Raw genomic sequence first — 19,275 nt, forward strand, 5'->3', positions numbered from 1 at the left:
TCCTGGTGAACCCATATAATTTTGGTATACAAGATACAAGAATCTTTATTTAAAGTCGGGCATTTGTAAACAAGAAACATTAGCTCAATTAGCTATTTTCCGACATACTCTGTAGTCAATTGAAATGACTTTGTTGCTGATTGCTGATATGTCAATTAAATGACCGAATAACATATTATGCTATAAGTTATTACAGTTTATATATTTTCTCTTTATTTTTTACTGACATGAGACGCGAAATGACATATTTTACAATCGGTAATGGCCACAAATGCCTGTTGTTTTTTTAAATATTTTTATGTATATATTTAGTTTATTCTTCTTCTCCTCATAAAACCCTTCAAAATGATACCACATACACATACACATCTATAAAATATTAAATCGTGTTCGAAAGTAAACAAAGTAATTTTCAAATATTTGGTTTTACAAAAAGACATAAATATCAGGTTCATAATAATTTGGGATAAAATGTTAATACAAGTAAATAGGCGAATAAAAAAAAGCCAAATAAGATAATACCTGTATGAATCTAAAAATAATCATAAAAATTCGATCATACGTGCTTATTATTTTCAGCACCATTTTTGTTAAAAAACTGCACATTATGACTATCTTGGTATTTTATTTAAATATTGTTTATCAGAATGTTTATTTAGAAAGGGTTGAAAATAGCTAAAGAGATACTGAAAATGAGAAATGCATTTTACTTAAGATAATGCAAACGATGGCTTTAAACGGCCGCAGCATTGCAGATAAAGTTCTTTTAACCCACCTTCTTGTCATTTTTTTGGGGACCGTTCTTCCTCCATAAACCAAAAAAAATCCCGGACTTTTAATATGAATTATATTTACCGTTTTTAGAGTAACTACGGTAAACCCAAGTGCACCATGTGAATTATGATTTGTGAAACGTGTGGTCTCACAATGGTTTATCAGAACAACTACGGCAGCCGACCGCGGCTCGGAGGAAGTATGTAGGAAGTTCCTAGGGAAATTCTGATTTTCCTGCCTCTTTCCTGTGCAGGCCTTTACAAGCAGTGATCGCCGGAAGCGCCGCGTTGTATTCGTCGTCGCAGCGAGAAACTTGAACACGGAGTTTGTAGCGTTCGATGTTTCATTTCGTTACGTCCGCTGTAGTTAATATGGGTCTGGTAACTTTCACGGAAAGCTTTAAAGTGACACTCTCATTCAAAATCAGTACAAACACACGTATAACAAACAATTTTTTGAGTGATAAACATTTAACTTCTTACTAAATAATGCATTTATAAAACATATGAATTACTGATAACAACATTGTAACCATGCATTTAAAAGCTGAAAACACAAAAATATATAATGATTGGTGAGTGCTAAAATATTTAGTGCGATCGACTATCGTCTCATAAGGTAGAAATACCGTGTTTTCTGCACATTCTTTACAAATTAAACTCGGTATCCTTCATAAGAACCATTGTTTTCGATATTTATTCATCATTTTGGGTATATTAGAATAATTGTATAAATTGTGGTAAATCTTTTTTTGGGAGTAAGAGTGCCTTTTAAAGAAAAGTCTTCAGAATAGCCAATTGTATAAAACTGGTTCATTCTATCAAAGTCAGTTCCAATATTATTGATTGGCCAATATTTTAATGTGCAAGGACTTAAAGATAATCTGTGGACAACTTCTCCAAGTGTTGTACAACTTGCCGTAGAACGTTTTGTTGTGATCCTACATCACAAGCAACAACGCTAACAACACCAGCACGAAATGCACCACCATCTTAAATTGTATTGTACACGTTGTTGTAGGAGAACAATTGTGCATTGGATTTTAGGTATATTTTGCACAGCGCGATCTTGGTGACAGGAGCGTCAACCAATGTGGGATTGTTGATGTTCATGTTGTTGTTGTTGTTTTATTTAAGCATTTTCACAAGAACAACTAAACCATTGATAAAAACACAACAACAACAAAAGCACCGACATTGAAACATTTATTTTATAAAAGCACCCCCCCCCAAAAAAACAACAACAAAAAAACCCCAAAAAACCTTTACCACCACCACCACCACCACCACCACCACCAAAAAAACAACAACAAAACCACTAACAAATATCAATATTATAATTGTCACCATCATCTTTCCCATCATGTTAATGCTTGTTAAACAAGACCCGAAGTTCGCATTTAACTATATATTTTAATTTTACAGATAATAAATGAATTCTTATAACTAGGTTATATTTTGTACGAACTATGCACAAGTTATTTTTAAGGTGTTTTTAAAAACTGTCATATTGAATAACGGTTGACAATTTATAACGAAGAAAAGAAGTTGTTCCCGGGTTCCCAACGCATTTGCTTCTATCTTAAAAATTAATCACAAGATAATGTTGCGAAACACATAAAAGCAACTTCGACTAATTCTTAAACGTCATTGAGATGGTATTTCCCGTCCTAGCAAATTATTTATTATAGACCACACAGTAACTTAATCTGTTTCGGCGCGTGGAATTAACATTTTCATCCCGAATTTATACAAATAAATGGTGCCGAGTTTATCATTTTTCGATTTATTGCGTTTGCGCTCGTGTCATAAGTTGAAATCTGTGTTGCGAAAAATGGACTATAGAAAACATCACTATTTTCTTAATGGTATGGTGTCGTCTTTTATTACGTAAATGTCACGTGTCATGATGTTTGCTGTCACGTGACCAACATATCGAAGAATTGATGAAAAAGGTAAACAACGCTATGACACGTGTAGGCTATAACATTTTCTGAATTAATGTTCCTGTTATGTAGTCAGCTAAAGGAACACGAACATTTATGGGAGATTTAATCATAAAACTGATCACAATTTAGATCTTCTTTTCGCCATTTTACTACACGATTTGCTTTGTTTCGTAATCTACAGCGTTGAAAGCGTCACATTAGCGTTTCACATGAATTTTTATCGACGAAAATCTTGTTTATTGACCTAGCGTGATTCAATATTTTCACAAATTAACATACAATTGGTGTCTGTACTTACAATGCATGGCTTTGACTGCAAAATAAGAAAACGGAAACTTACTTTCAATTTTAGAAATTTGTATTGATATGAATATAATATTTAGTGTTTTTTTTTTAGTTTTTTAAACATAAAATGTGTACGTATTTTAGACAAAACCGCTGTTTAAAACCCATGGTTCGAAAGTGTTTCGGCACATGTCACTAGGCGTCTTAAAAGTAATAATTATTTATATTATTATAATTGATTGTTTACGCAACTATAAAATATATTGGCGCGTGTATCTGTTTAAAGATACTATATTTCAAGTCCTTGATGGTTAAATTTCATTGTAACCATCTTTGTTGTACAAGGGGAATCCGTTTTCTGAAAAACAAAGCTCCAATCAACTGACCAATGACAATGGTCCATTTTGACAATAGGAAGTTTTAAACCAATACCACTCGCACGAGACGGCGTAATCGATTAAATAACAAACAACGCGGTCTGTTTGTTTATCCTTTTAGGGTTGCAGCTTTTCAACTTTTGTATAAGAAGAGTAAATACAGGTTTAATGTCAAGCTTGTTTGACATATTGACATGGCAACAAAGACATTTGAAATATTAGTTACCTTGCTGATTGAATTTAGAACACTTTTAGTATTTGCTTAAAATTATAACCAGCGCGTGCACCTCTGATGTCAGAAATCCCATTTTGTTCGCATGTTTGTGATCACGAATTTTATAATATAATATTGTGAAAAAAGCATGCTTTTATACGTCAGTTTTTAGTGAAATGTTGACAATTTATGTGATTATTGCACTATTTTCACAATTTTGAAAAAATGATATGACATTTTCCCGCTTTTGTTAAAAGTGATTTGTGAAATTTGGTCTAACTGTTACAGACGCACATTAATTTGCCTCAGCGACGCATAAACTCACGGAACAAAAATACCAAAATTAATGTAACAAATACGAGTAATTTGCCAGAATTATATGGGGACAAATTTCTCAACATCTTTTGTCTGAAAGCACATAGTAATAGATACAACCATTATCTCCCAGAGTTGAAGAAAACGAGTTGGTATTTTGCGTGACCCCCTCTCATAATGTGTTTAATGCCTTCCTGTGAAGGATACTTGGTTTTCAGGAGAGAGGAAATTTTACATCAAAAGCCTAAATACGGAAAAACATTAGGGAGAAAGCGGGGGAAGGACTTCAAATATGGAGGAATAAAAGAAGAAAGAACTCGAGCTTACATAACCTGTCTCAGAATTTTAAAATTATGATTTCGCAAACATTTCAGAGGTAAATTAGGCCATGCTTATTTATTCAGCGAAAATTTAGCATAAAATAATGTGAGATTTGGACTTACAATTGTTTATGGCGTTATAATCAAGTGTTCACGGTACAATCCGTATACCTCTTGTCTAAGAAACTGAAAGGTGTTTTGGTTTTCACTCTAATTACTTTCTTCCAGCGGATAGATGGATTTGGGACTGAACGCTTCATGTAATTTGAGATTGCCTTATACGATCATTTTAAAAAATGGATACTATATTCATATATGTTGTTAAAGGCTTTCAAAGTTCTGTTACGTTGCCTTTAGACTGACATTATCACGCCATTTTGCTATATATGGGCATTCTTTGACATTTAGAAATGATTAAAATTCCATTGAAACGGGACCCAGGGGCGCATATAAAAATATGTTTCCGTCACTCCCATAACTGCCACCGAAATGAATTTAAACCCTTTGTTCTCGTTATGTAGTACAGTAAATATATCATTGATTAAGAAGATCAGGCATGTTTAATGCTTTGAAATAGCTGACTGCTTAATCGACGTTTTTTGAAAAAAACTGTTGATAATCGCTTCAATGTGTTAATTTGTGCATAAAAACAGTTAAAATGTTATTGTTTTAGAAGAAAATGCATGTATACATGCTTTGAAATAGGATTCAATTTAGGCCGCTAGGCCGCTAGGCCGCTAATTTCAGGCCGCTTTGCCGCTTGGTCGCTGAAGTGCTTGATCGACTTTTTTGAAAAAAGTTTGAAAAACGCTTCAGAGTGATAATTTGTGCATAAAACAGTTAATTTAAAATTGTTTTAGAATAAAAGGTAAAGAAAAATATTCTGAATATATAACAATTTAAGGCCGCTATGTAACTATATGAATAAAAAACCTTGATTTATCATTGTTTTAAAAAAAACGCATTAACAATTGCTTGGAAATAGAAAAAATAATTAGGCCGCCAGGCCGCTAGGCCGCTAGGCCGCCAACTTCACACCGCTAGGCCGCTAGGCCACTAGGCCGCCAGGTCGCTAATTTCACGCCGCTAGGCCGCTATGCCGCTAACTTCACGCCGCTAGGCCGCTAGGCCGCTAGGCCGCTAACTTCACGTACATTATAGTTCACTCGTAATGCATACAGCCTATACGTAACGCATACAGTTCACACATAACGCAAATAGCTCAAACGTAGGCCGCTAGGCCGCCAACTTCACACCGCTAGGCCGCTAGGCCGCTAGGCCGCCAGGCCGCTAATTTCACGCCGCTAGGCCGCTATGCCGCTAACTTCACGCCGCTAGGCCGCTAGGCCGCTAGGCCGCTAGGCCGCTAACTTCACGTACATTATAGTTCACTCGTAATGCATACAGCCTATACGTAACGCATACAGTTCACACATAACGCAAATAGCTCAAACGTAATGCATATAGCTCACAAATAACGCAAAAAGTTCACACGTAATGCATACAGCTCAAACTAACGCAAATAGCTCATACGTAATGCACACAGCTTACACGAAACGCATATAACTCACACGTAACGCGAATAGCTCACACGTAACGCAAATAGCTCACACGTAATGCTTTTAGCTCACACGGAACGCAAATAGCTCACACTTAACGCATACAGCTTACACGTAACGCAAATAGCTCACACGTAACGCATACAGCTCACACATAACTCATATAGCTCGCACGTAACGCATATAGCTTACAAGTAATGCATATAGCTCACACGTAACGCGAATAACTCACACGTAACGCGAATAGCTCACACGTAACGCAAATAGCTCACACGTAACGCAAATAGCTCACACGTAATGCATATAGCTCACACGTAACGCAAATAGCTCACCCGTAACGCATACAGCTTACACGTAACGCAAATAGCTCACACGTAACGCATACAGCTCACACATAACTCATATAGCTCGCACGTAACGCATATAGCTTACAAGTAATGCATATAGCTCATTAGAAACGCATACAGCTTACACGTAACGCAAATAGCTCATACGTAACGCATACAACTCACAAGTAACGCAAATAGCTCATACGTAACGCATACAACTCACACGTAACGCATAAACGCATATAACTCACACGTTACGCATTTAGCTCACACGCAACGCATACAGCTCACACATAACGCATACAGCTCACACGTATGGCATATAGCTCCCACGTAACGCATACAGCTCACACGTAACGCATAGAGCTCACACGTAACGCATACAGCTCACACGTAACGCATACAGCTCACACGTAACGCATTTAGCTCACACGTAACGCAAATAACTCACACGTAACGCAAATAGCTCACACTTGACAACATTTGCTCACACATAACGCATATAGCTTACACGTAATGCGTACAGCTAACACGAAACGCAAATAGCTCATACTTGACGCAATTTCCTCACACGAAACACATATAGCTCACACGTAACGCATATAGCTCATACGTAACGCAAAAAGCTTACACGTAACGCGAATGACTCAAACGTAACCATATACTATTGATCACACGTAACGCATAAAGCTCACATTTGACGCAATTAGCTCATACGTGAGCTGCTTGCCAATCCGTTTCACGTTCATGCCTAGACTATACCGTTAACCAAAAAGGGTTAAAGCGCTGTTTTATTTCTCGAAAAAATTATTGATGCAACAAGAAGACAAATTTTGTACTGTAACTTTTGTTAAATGCTGTCAAGAAATGCTGTAGACAGTTTCATAAAATGGAACAAGAACAAATGACAAATATTGTGACCAAATACATAAAACGCCGTTATAAATACCACACTGTCGTCTGTAAAAAGTCTCGAAAGTTATCACGTGACTGACATTTCCGGTTGTTGGTTTCGAATGTCGGCCATTTTCTCCTAGTTTCATCATAAATCCTTGATCAGTCCATTAACTTGTCTATTGCAGACAAATATTTAGACGGGAAAATCTTAGAGCTTGGAAATTGGTCCCATAAAATAGCTTCCTATATTAGTTCCTTTATATGTCTATGCTTTCCTCGTTGCACTTGTGTTTAGTGTGAGCATGTATTTGTGGACCAATGAGAATAGCGTATTATTCAAATTTCACATGTTTATCTTCCGTAAACGCTTGGTCGCTGACCCCGCCCTGCGGGGACGAACAGATGGTAAAATCCCCGACAAATGCCCCCGCACCCCAGAGAACCTAGGTAAAGTTTGTAGAACGAGTATCTGTTTTAAGAGTTTATTAGGAAATGTGATTGAAAACAAGTTTGTATATTTATTGAAAATCGAACCTACTTAAACACGTCCATTTTCTGGGGCCGATTTTCAAGAGAGTCCTAAGTTACAATTGTACCTTTCCTAGAATTCAATAATTTACTTTGCTATTTTATACTACTGTTTTAGGCGTCCTGTGTCATAGAAAATATCGTATACAGTTTTAACCTTTTGGCAATTAGAACAATAGCGTAAAGAACAGAACATGTTATTAAACGATGTTTCCTCCGTTTATGAATGTATGGTGAACTTTTTGATATTTTATCATTTTATTTAATTTCATTTATTTTTTTGAAAAAAGAACTGTGTTGATCTGATTTCCTAACGTTATAAACGCATTCTTCAACGATAATAACACAAAAAGAAATTCAAGAAACACAATCGCAAAGCTCCCTTTTAGTCCACTGACAAAACAACAATAGTCAACAAAATAGACAACAAAACAGAACAGTTATACAATAAGAGAGAAGCCGCAGTAACCAACTCAAGTACTATTTTGCTTACAATTCAATGCCTTGTTTGTGTGACACAAATCCGCTAGCAAAAGCAAAAAAAGGTGCATTTTGGTGAAAAGTTTCCACAAAAACGGAAAATGTAGTTAAAAACGGGATAGGGTTCTAACGGAGGCTATCTTTGAGAAATGTGATACAGCGATGCTGTCTTTGAACAAATATTGCCAATTTTGTCCCGCAACATTTAAGACGCAATGCGCGTGCGCGACACGAGTGATTTGCATATATCACTACGCGCTGACAAGAAAATTAGTCCGCAGCGATGTTATAAAGTCACGGCCAATTAAAACAAAGGCACACATCAAACTGGAATTCATTACATAAAATCGAGTTTTATTGTTGTTAGTAGTCAAACAAGAGATTTTCGGTCGTTTGTAGTTGTATTAAGCGTGGTAACATGCTTTTTGTACATAAAAATACAGATATGCATTAGTGATTCGTGAAATGTTGCAATATACGACCACGAACGCGCGCTGGCTCGACTGTTTTGGCGTTTTCAAGATCTTGTATGCGGCCGAGCGTTGGTTGGCTTAATGGAAAAATATTAAAACGTGACAAAATGTTATTTATTTTCAGAAACAGAAGTGAATTGTCAAATAATTGTTTAGGTCTGAAAAGAGCAAACTACGAACTATTTCCGTTGCTAAAAGCGAGACATAAATTCTATTTACTGGTGGTTCGCTGTTTAAATGACATGTTCCTTTGGGATTGTAGAAATATTTATTACTGTATGTATTATTTTAGGAATATTTCTAGTTAAAACTTCAAACTATTTTTAAAAAAGCCTTTTGATGGCAGATCAATCCATACTTGAAGTAAATACTCACTTTTAGACGTGCCATGAAGTGCCGCATACAGATCGAAACCGCATAAAATTCGCCTCGAAATAATTTATGAGTGATAGTTCGTGCTGATACAACCGATATGCGAGTTGATTCATTAGTCCATGTTAAGAAGGGCCTATGACGACGACGACGACAATGCTTCTGCTGCTGCTGCTAATGATGATAATGATTTTGGTTGTAGTGGTGGTGGCGATGCTGCTGCTGCTGCTGCTTCTACTTCTGCTGCTGCTTCTGCTGCTGATGTTGATGATGCTGTTGTTGTTGATGATGATTATGATGATGATGATGATGATGATGATGATGATGATGATGATGATGATGATGATGATGATGATGATGATGATGATGATGATGATGATGATGATGATGATGATGATGATGATGATGATGATGGTGGTGGTGGTGATGATGATGGTGATGGTGATGATGCTAATGTTGATGCTGCTGTAGCTGCTTCTGCTTCTGCTGCTGCTGCTGCTGCTGCTGCTGCTGCTGCTGATGATGATGATGATGATGAAGAGGAGGAGGAGGAGGAGGAGGAGGAGGAGGAGGAGGAGGAGGAGGATAATGATGATGATGAACGATTTAAGAGCATTTGACTTTTTAAGGACCCGTCCAGCTGAAATAATGCAAACGTTCAGACGTTTTCAATTAAGTTCTAGAGATAAAAATCTGTTGATAAAATATTGGAATGAATTCCCTAGATGATCAATTCAGGCTAATCCACTTCTGACTAAATTGTTTTTAAAGTACTAAACGGTCCGATAACAATGTTAATGAACACAGCAGTGATCTTCTTTAAGCTCTTCTGTCGATTTTGTTGTCATTATTACAATTTTCTGTGCAAAGCCAACAATAAAGGCGATAAAACGTCGCCATTGTTTAGACACTTATGAGTATGAATGAAAGGCAATCTGTGTACTTCGGAGGCTTTGGTAATCTTTGTTATACATTCCCCAGCTGTGTATGCGTTGTTTATTGTAAACCTTTTATGTTCAGGCCCCAATATAACGAAAATACTCAAGTAAAATCTCAATCTTAACTCATTTTTTCACATAACATCAAAAGGATTTTTTTTTAGATTTTTTTTTTTTACAATTTTTAAAATCACATTATCTCATAGAATATGATAATGAAAAGTTTTGGTCAAGATTTCAAAAAAAAAATAGTATGCATCAATAAATATAATCGAGAACAAATTTCTTTTTAACAATCAATGCTGTATAATTTTTGCTCTAGACTTAGTTTTCTTTGAAATGTTGACAATGGTTTTCATCAGCATATTCTATGGTAAAAACGTTTTTAAAAAGTGTTAATACTTACAAGATTTTATATAACACTATGCTTTTATGAGGTAAAATGAACATCGAAAACCAAAGTTGCATTTTTGGCAACTGTTATATTTCACGATTTGCATGAAGTTGATTTTAACTTTACAAATAACCATGATTTAAGATACTAGCCACTTACTCAAGTATTATTTACTAATTCATAATTGAACAGATTTGTGGCATGGGGTGAATGTTTTTTTGCAATCCCCTGTCTTTATCTGATTGAATTTCACCTAACAATTATTAAATACTCGTATAGCTCTTCAAAATGTGTTAGAAAATCCAATGTCCATAAATTCTTTCTTTTCTGTAATTGTTGATCAAAAATCATCATCTTGAGCACGTATCGGAGATGAAAACGCACATTGTAAACCTCATTTGATCGGTCACGTGCTAATCATTATAACTCAACATGAATGCTTTGACATCAGTGATGAAAAGTTTCAATTTCAAATAATTGTGAAACGCAACAGATTTAAATGAGATTTTGAACAATTACCTGCACCTATGTTCATTGCTTTGTAAAGTTTAATTAAAATTGGCAAATAATGGCGCATGACCCTTAACGTGCTTCTGCTCCACGCTCCATTTAATACGCGTGCCGATACAAAACTGTAATTTGGAGACCCGCGTACACTCTAAATAGTTCGATGTTCACTACTCTATTTGCATTTTATCTTTAACAACTGGATCAATATCAAAGGACATTTAACCTCAGATTTCCGTTTTTGCCTTTTGTGAAACGGGTACCTGTTAAATGAAGCGTTTCTGCGCTTGCGCACTTGTCATTGCGGCACGTGGGACCTTAGTTACCTGTATTGGTGAGGTCAGTTTCCGGCGAAACGGAATTAATAAGGCATCTTAATCAATTGACTCATTTTACTCATTTTCAATAATTGCAGTATCATTTGACACATTTAGTTGACTGTTCAAAGAGCAGCCAACACTTATTTTCGAATATGAAAAGTATAATATATTAAATTAGAGAGCCCTGTAATGGTGATATGAGAATAGAGCCCTTTACCAGGGCAAACAAATTCAGGCCTTTCCCTAAAAAACTTATGATTACATTTCTATAAGTGTATGATCTCTATACGTCTACCCATTTATAATGACATTGAATGGATCTCCATTCAGGTCGTCGTTCGGCCCGACATTCAAAATGACAAATTCCAAAGGACGTGCTTGTCACTCATTCAGCTTGTTGAATAGCCCGACAATCATAAGGACAAATTCCCAATGTTGAGCTGGCTCCTCATTCAGCTGGTTGTTCAGCCCGACAGTCATTATTGCAAAACCCCATTGTGAGGAGCTGGCTCCTCATTCAGCTCGGCGCCCTGCACGACATTCATAATGAAAAAGTTCCAATGTCAAGCTGGTTCCTCATTCAGCTCGTCCTTCGGTCCGACATTCATAATGACAAAGTTCCAATGTCAAGCTGGCTCCTCAATCAGATCGTCGTTCGGTCCGACATTCATTATGATAAAGTTCCAATGTCGAGCTGGCTCATCATTCAGCTCCTCGTTTGGCCCGACATTCATAATGACAAAGTTCACATTCCGAGCTGGCTCCTCATTTAGCTCGTCGTTCGGCCCGACATTCATAACTGCAAAGTTTCAATGTGGAGCTGGCTCCTCATACAGCTCGACTTTTAGCTCATCGTTCATAAGGAAAAAGTCCAAATGTTGAGCTGGCTCCTCATTCAGCTCGTCGCTCAGCCTGACATTCATAATGAAAAAAACCAATGTCGAGCTGGCTCCTCATTCAGCTCGTCGTTCGGCCCGACATTCATAATGACAAAGTCCCAATGTCGAGCTGTCTTTCTCATTCAGCTCGTCGTTCGGCCCGACATTCATAATGACGCAGTTCAAATGTCGAGCTGGCTCCTCATTTAGCTCGCCGTTCAGCCCGACATTCATAATGACAAAGTCCAAATGTCGAGCTGGCTTTCTCATTCAGCTCGTCGTTCGGCCCGACATTCATAATGACGCAGTTCCAATGTCGAGCTGGCTTTCCCATTCAGCTCGTCGTTCGGCCCGACATTCATAATGACAAAGTCCCAATGTCGAGCTGGCTCCTCATTCAGCTGGTTGTTCAGCCCGACATTCATAATGACAAAGTCCCAATGTCGAGCTGGCTCCTCATTCAGCTGGTTGTTCAGCCCGGCATTCATAATGACAAAGTCCCAATGTCGAGCTGGCTCCTCATTCAGCTCCTCGTTCGGCCCGACATTCATAATGACAAAGTCCCAATGACGTGCTGGCTACTCCTTCAGCTCGTCGTTCGGCCCGACATTCATAATGACAAAGTTCCAATGACGTGCTGGCTACTCCTTCAGCTCGTCGTTCGGCCCGACATTCATAATGACAGAGTCCCAATGACGTGCTGGCTACTCCTTCAGCTCGTCGTTCGGCCCGACATTCATAATGACAAAGTTCCAATGTTGAGCTGGCTCCTCATTCACCTTAAACTGCAGCTCGACGTTCATAAGGATAAAAAGTGTCAATGTATATGAGACTTGACGCAAGATATTGACACCTACTGCTGTAACGTCATTTCAAATGACGCCTCCATCATTTGCAGTGTTTCTGGGAAGGTACCATCATAGGTACATAAACTACGAAGGGGAATGGGCTGAAATATTAATGAGTAAAACTCACTATTGTTCGAAAAAAAATCGGATATTTTCTTTCATCTGGAAGATACTTGCGTGTTCCTTTCGAATATTTACCTCTCTTGATACTTTTGTTTAACACATGTTTTGTAAGATGTTGAAATTAAAGGTAAATGTCTTAGGTAATTGAGACCTTTAGCGCGATAGAGAGCTGATCTTCTATATTAAAACAAATACTATACAGATCAATTCTGAGTGGACTTTCTCCAACTGATGTTTTTTCTTCTTCTACTAATGCCAGCGAGCTCATAAAACATGTAGGGAATAAATTGTCTTGTTTTTTTCACAAGAACCGAACTAAATTGTTACACGCTTTTTCTGCACGACGTATATAGATGTTATGTGTTTTTTTTTAAAACACATACCGTGCATTCAAAAAGAATCGGCATTTTTGCATTGAGATGTAATTTGCCTACACATTGGTGTACATAGTGTATAGCAAAACGGGTAGGTACTAGGGGTCGTATTCAATACTAATCTTGATTGGATTTAAGAACGATGTAGCTAATCGGATTGCTCGATATAAATAACGGATTTATACTGTGAATGGGATCAATGATGTATGATCATAAGATTGACTTAGTAGCATATTGAATACCAACCAGTCTCTATCTCGGCATGGTTTTAATTGTGCCGTTGTCATCGATATGTATTGAACACATATTTTACATGTACATCTTTGAATAATAGATTTCAGATTTCAGTTGAATATTTTTGTTTTCACATCAAAGCGACATCTTTAACACAATAGATAATGCTCCGTTTAAATTTCAAGAGCCAATAGTATGGTCACATATTTCAATGAGCGATTTATGTCCAACAAGTATTAAAAGGCTCGACGTGCAAAGTGAATTTATCTTTTACAATAATATTCATGTGCACGAGTACAAAGGAAGTCGCAGTTACAATAACACGAGGACATTGACTAATGCAGCATGCACGTGAATATACAAATAAAGGTACACGAATTATACAATTGTACATGTGGTGTTCTGTGCCTTCTTTCTGCCATGCAGTCAACGTCTTTGTTCTTGTAAATCAAACGACATTCCAAACAAATTCTGCAGGGTTAGATTAAAATATAACCATACATTGTATTCTTATATTAACGATACTAAACTAATAACATATTTCCACATTTAAGTTAAACAGCGAACAAAAACTATGATACTCGCGCTTTCAATGTCGTATAATTGTATTAAGGATTTAGCTTTTGTGCAACTAAGTGCACTCAAACGTGATAAAAACGGTCCTATTGGTAAATTTCTCTCATTCAAATCGGTTATTGATCACTTCAATTGACATAAATGGCAAAACATGATCATTATTCTGTCGCGTGCCGATTTGATTGTACTAGAGATATACAGAAGTGGGTACAAAACATGTATAATGTGTCAAATAGACGATATCGAGTAGCTATTTATCTAAAATGATCCGAAACCAAAGTGGACGCCCCCTACAGTCGCGTTCTTTTATCCACATTTCACATTTTCACCGCAAGCATAATGGCTGCCCCAGGTGATCGTTATAACCGTCCGCCATTATTTAACACGTGACTCGCGAAATCACGCAAGACCACGGTATTTCATTTTTGCGCACGCGTACAAGTGAAAGCTGAGAATTATTTCACCAAATGGGAGGCTCGCTTACTCATTTTTCATCTAAAATCATGACAGGGTCGTGATTCAATCAATGGAACATGGTAATAAGTCAAAATATTCGGGACATAATCGCAGAAAATCGTCAACAACGAGAGAAACCTAATCTACTGCGCATGCGTTCGGAACAAAGATAATGACCAATGCCATTAGGCAATCGGTGATTTATAAAATGCCCAAATTAGTCAACGTTGATATGTTTTGTTTACGATTTCCCCCACAACAAACCGACAGAATGCCACTGAAGGGATTGTTTTGACAATACCTAGTCCATGATACATGTGTGTATACATGTGTGTTGTCTCGTTCTCCTTTATTTTCGAAATGGTGAGATGTTAAAGTGACACTCTTATTCAAAATCAATCCATACACATGAATTACAAACATAATTTATTAGTGATAAAGCTTTAAGTACTTTCTAAATAATGCATTTATGGAAACTATTCATTACTGATAACAAGATTGTTACCGTGTATTTAATAGCTGAAAACGCACAAATATAAAATGATTGGTGAATGCTAAAATATTTACTTTGATCTACTCTCGTCTAATAAGGTAGAGTTATTATTTTTTCTGCATCTTTCTTTTACATTAAATTCGGCATCCTTCAGAAGAACCATGTTTTATGACATATATTCATCCTTTTCGGTATATTTAAACAATTAATTGTGGCAATTCTTATTTGGGAGTAAGAGTGCATCTTTAAGGATAAATTTCACAATAAGTTTTCAACAAGTGGTCGCAAATGTTCAAATTATGACCAAAATGATAATTAAAAAAATATCGTTGAAGAAAAATCTGATGGAATAGCAAGTGCTATGTAAAACCTTGTATTCATTTGTCAAATAAGTGATCACATGTCTTAGTTTTGTGACTTTTAAAATTAGAATGTAGTGTCCCAGCAAAGAGTGTTCATAGAACTGTGTCCACTCGTTCAGTTACAACTGATTTCTTCAATGCCGGTTCATCAATGCCACAAATTCATAAATCGTAAATTGACACGTCGGACAGTGTTTTATTGTTTGTTTACATCAAATGATATTTGGGAATATCCTCTCGGCTTACCGCCATTTTGGAATCCTCGCGTGCGAGGCGCGTGACACGCATGCGCATTATCTTTATAAACGAAATAGAGAAGAAAGTACTTTGCATAATGATGATATTGTTCTAGCAAATCAAATAAAGATGAACGTATTCATTACTGTCTGACAGTCTGAAAAATTATTGAGATTTTTTGTCGGGGATATTGCGAATTCGTTGCAGGTGTTCGACGAGGGACTAGGGTCGTTCTTAATTTTATCTCCTCAATTGTTTGACCGAGGATATAACTGAATACACTCGCGTGCCGGGGTAATAACCGTCTCCTGATGAAATCCCCGCTCGTCTCTTCAGTTATGGGCTGCGGTTTTCTCTTAACGAAAGCCTCTGAGGCCTTTTGTGAATCGTTTGGTCAAATAAACATCGCCTTTATGTCATTAGGCTAAAAAATATCACTTCATTTTCGACGTCTTCAGTTAACCAAACTCTGAGTTTAGTGATAAGAATCATCTCCCCATTTAAGGCATGGATTGTTTTTTACTTGTTTTGGGTGACGAGACTTAGACCAGTAAGAATTCGTGGGGACATCAGTACCATATCGCTTTCCACTCCTCACCGAAGTGTGTACTGCCTGACCATAAATGGTTACATGTACCGTCTCCAGTTACATTCGGAACTCTTTGGCATTTTTCGATCGAAAACAACCTCGGATGTACATGTATGCCGATACATGAGTAGAAGTAGATAAAATAAAATCATATATAAATAATAATATTGAATAATTGGTGTTTTAACGTGTATTTTGTATGATTAAGTTTAAATTGATTGCCAAAGTAGTGTATTATTGTTTAAATAATTAAGATTCCCAAGAGTCAAGTCATGAAGTTTTACTGCTAAATTAAAATAACTACGGGATCTGCTTGCAGCGTAGTTAAATGTAAAGATTTCTGACAATGTAACCCTCCGTATACATCCGAGGTTGGAGTTGAAAGGAGTTCCGAATTCTTCAATACTTACCACTCTCCACTCCAACCCCGATTTTTTTGCTACCTAACCAAGAATGATGATTATGAACAGTAGTGATGTTCCGATGATCGATTATAATCGAAAATCAATTGGTTGGGCCTGAAATCGGCGACAATCGATAGTATTAAGTTATAATCGATTATCGAAAAAAATAAAATATTAGTAAGTGTTCAGATGTTATCTTTAACAAAATGGCTGATGAAAGCCACAATGAGCAAGAAAATGAACTAGTTTTTATGCAACAACACTTAATAACTTCCATCATAGACATAATGCATATGCATATAATGATTAAGAGTTTAATACTGTACATGAATAAAACTACAACTCAGGTACTATGTAGTATTTTAAAAACCGATTGTACTATCGATAATCGGTTACTTGAGTGAAACCGATCATCGATAGTAAAATTGCAACCGATTCCCAACACTAAATTGAACAGTAAAACCATTTATCTGAGAAATGGTAAATAAATATATTATTACCGAAACGTATATACCCTGATTATATAGCTGTTTCAATTAATATTAAAGCAGCAGAAAGAGTAACATCACTGCACAAATGTAAACATAACTACCATAGTGTGTGTATACCACGTGATAAATTGCGTCATAAATGCTACGTCGGAAGGCAATATTTTGATTTGAAAAAAGACTTTAAACAAAGATAACTTCACAATTTCTTCATCATTTTAAATGAAACATAGCCCAGTCTACGCCGCTTACGGAGCCCACCTTCGGTCTTTTACCAGAAGTGTTTGATGAAACTAATGACCTCATCAAATTTCGGAAATAAAACAAATGCGGGACTCTTTAAGTGGCATAGACTGCCCTTTGTTTCATTTAAAATGGTGTTGTAAATGAAAATTTATCTTTGATTTAAGTCTTCATTTTAAGCAAATCTTTGCCTTCCGACGTAGAATATAAGACGTAATTTATCACGTGGTATACACACACCGTACCAGTGTTTACCAAGTTCCTTAAAAAATATCTTTCGCGTTGACCGGTATGCTTTGTGCACGTTTGTGGACTTTGAAATCCAACCACGTAAATACTTATGGATCTAACCGATGTGTCCACGCAATCTTGCACGTCCGACCCTCGTCCTATTCGTGTCCGCTAAAATTGATCACTGACGCGGACACATAAGTTTGACAAATATAGAAATGGTGATAAAGACTCTATTTTACGAACAGTTCAAAAACTAGAATGCATAAAACCATGTTTATTTGGTCAATGTTTGTCAATTCATGGGGCATAACACTGGAATCAATCGTGTGATTTGAATGTTGATCGAACGCAGTCGATATATATTACCACGATTCAGTGTAGTCACGTAAGATTGAAAAAAAATAAGAAAAAGGATGAATGTTGAAGTGTGGCGCCGTGGACGCGTTAGCGACGAAGAAGACGGCGAAGTCTGCTATGCTTCACAGCCCACATAAAAATGATACCAGTGACTCCCTCTTTAAGATTAGTACTGGGAAACTTCGCGTACACAGTACCGGTTGTTGCATTACACCGATAATCAAGGTGTTTATTGAACACTCGGACTCTATTGTATGTCACTCGATCTCTCTTTCTACCGTTGTCTCTCAACAACCAAAGCACCCTATCGGAAGTAAGTACAAAGTACTTTCCGGGAGGATCCCTGAATGCAAGATCTTAAAATTCTTAATAATATAAAAGGCTATTGCATTACGCACACATTTGTTTCTCAGAATCAGACCAGATATGATTCACGACCAACCCTAACGTTAGTTAATGTAACGCAAACAAACATATTTTTGCTATTTTCGGCCTTAAAGTCTCGGAATTCCGGGACCATTTTCTCAGGCGTAGAAATATCATTATTAACGGGCGATGTGATCTCTTTCCGCCTGAAGACAACTAAAATACGACATATCGAGTGTGGAATGCAATTTTCTAACTGTCAAAAATCACGACGGTCCGGGATGTGGCGTTGAGCGCAAATATTAAACACACGGGAAACAAGAAGCTATTTCCTTCCGAGTTTTATTGTTCGTAATACACTCGGTTGATATATGAGCCAGGACGAGGTCAATCAATCCTTGGCTGTTTTGGTTGAAGAAGAAGTAATAGATAGAACATTCCTACCTTCTCTTTTCTTAATAACGGTTTAATTCAACACGGAATATTGTTTGTGTTATTAAAACGACTTAGTATGCGTTTATTAACTTCACATGTCATAAATTATATGTTTCACAAAGTGTTATCACAATTGATTGATTGAGAAAACACACGTTTCGATGTCATATATAAGAGAGACAGTATCTTTTAATTGTCGTTATCGCCTTTGCCTTGTGCCTCACAATATGATTTATTTTAGAATTTTCTGCTGGGCTTCTCCCTTCTGTTTCCATTGTATTACTTATCAAACTGTAACTTTGAATGCTAATGACGTCAGAGGAATGATACGCCATCATGCAAGAAAACCCCGTGACGTCATCAACTGTGAAGGCCACAGTTTGCAGAAGTCTTTTAAACAAGATGACAAGTTATGTGGCGTTTCCAAAAGTATAAACGTGCATTAATTTTACTGTTCTGATGATTTTCCTCTGTGTTAACTTGTCACAAGCATAGCCAGATTATATAACATATATTTAGATTATGTCCAAACTATGTCCAAAGGGGAG

This window comes from Mya arenaria, chromosome 8 (genome assembly GCF_026914265.1).
Source record: "Mya arenaria isolate MELC-2E11 chromosome 8, ASM2691426v1".
Lineage (NCBI taxonomy): Eukaryota > Metazoa > Mollusca > Bivalvia > Myida > Myidae > Mya > Mya arenaria.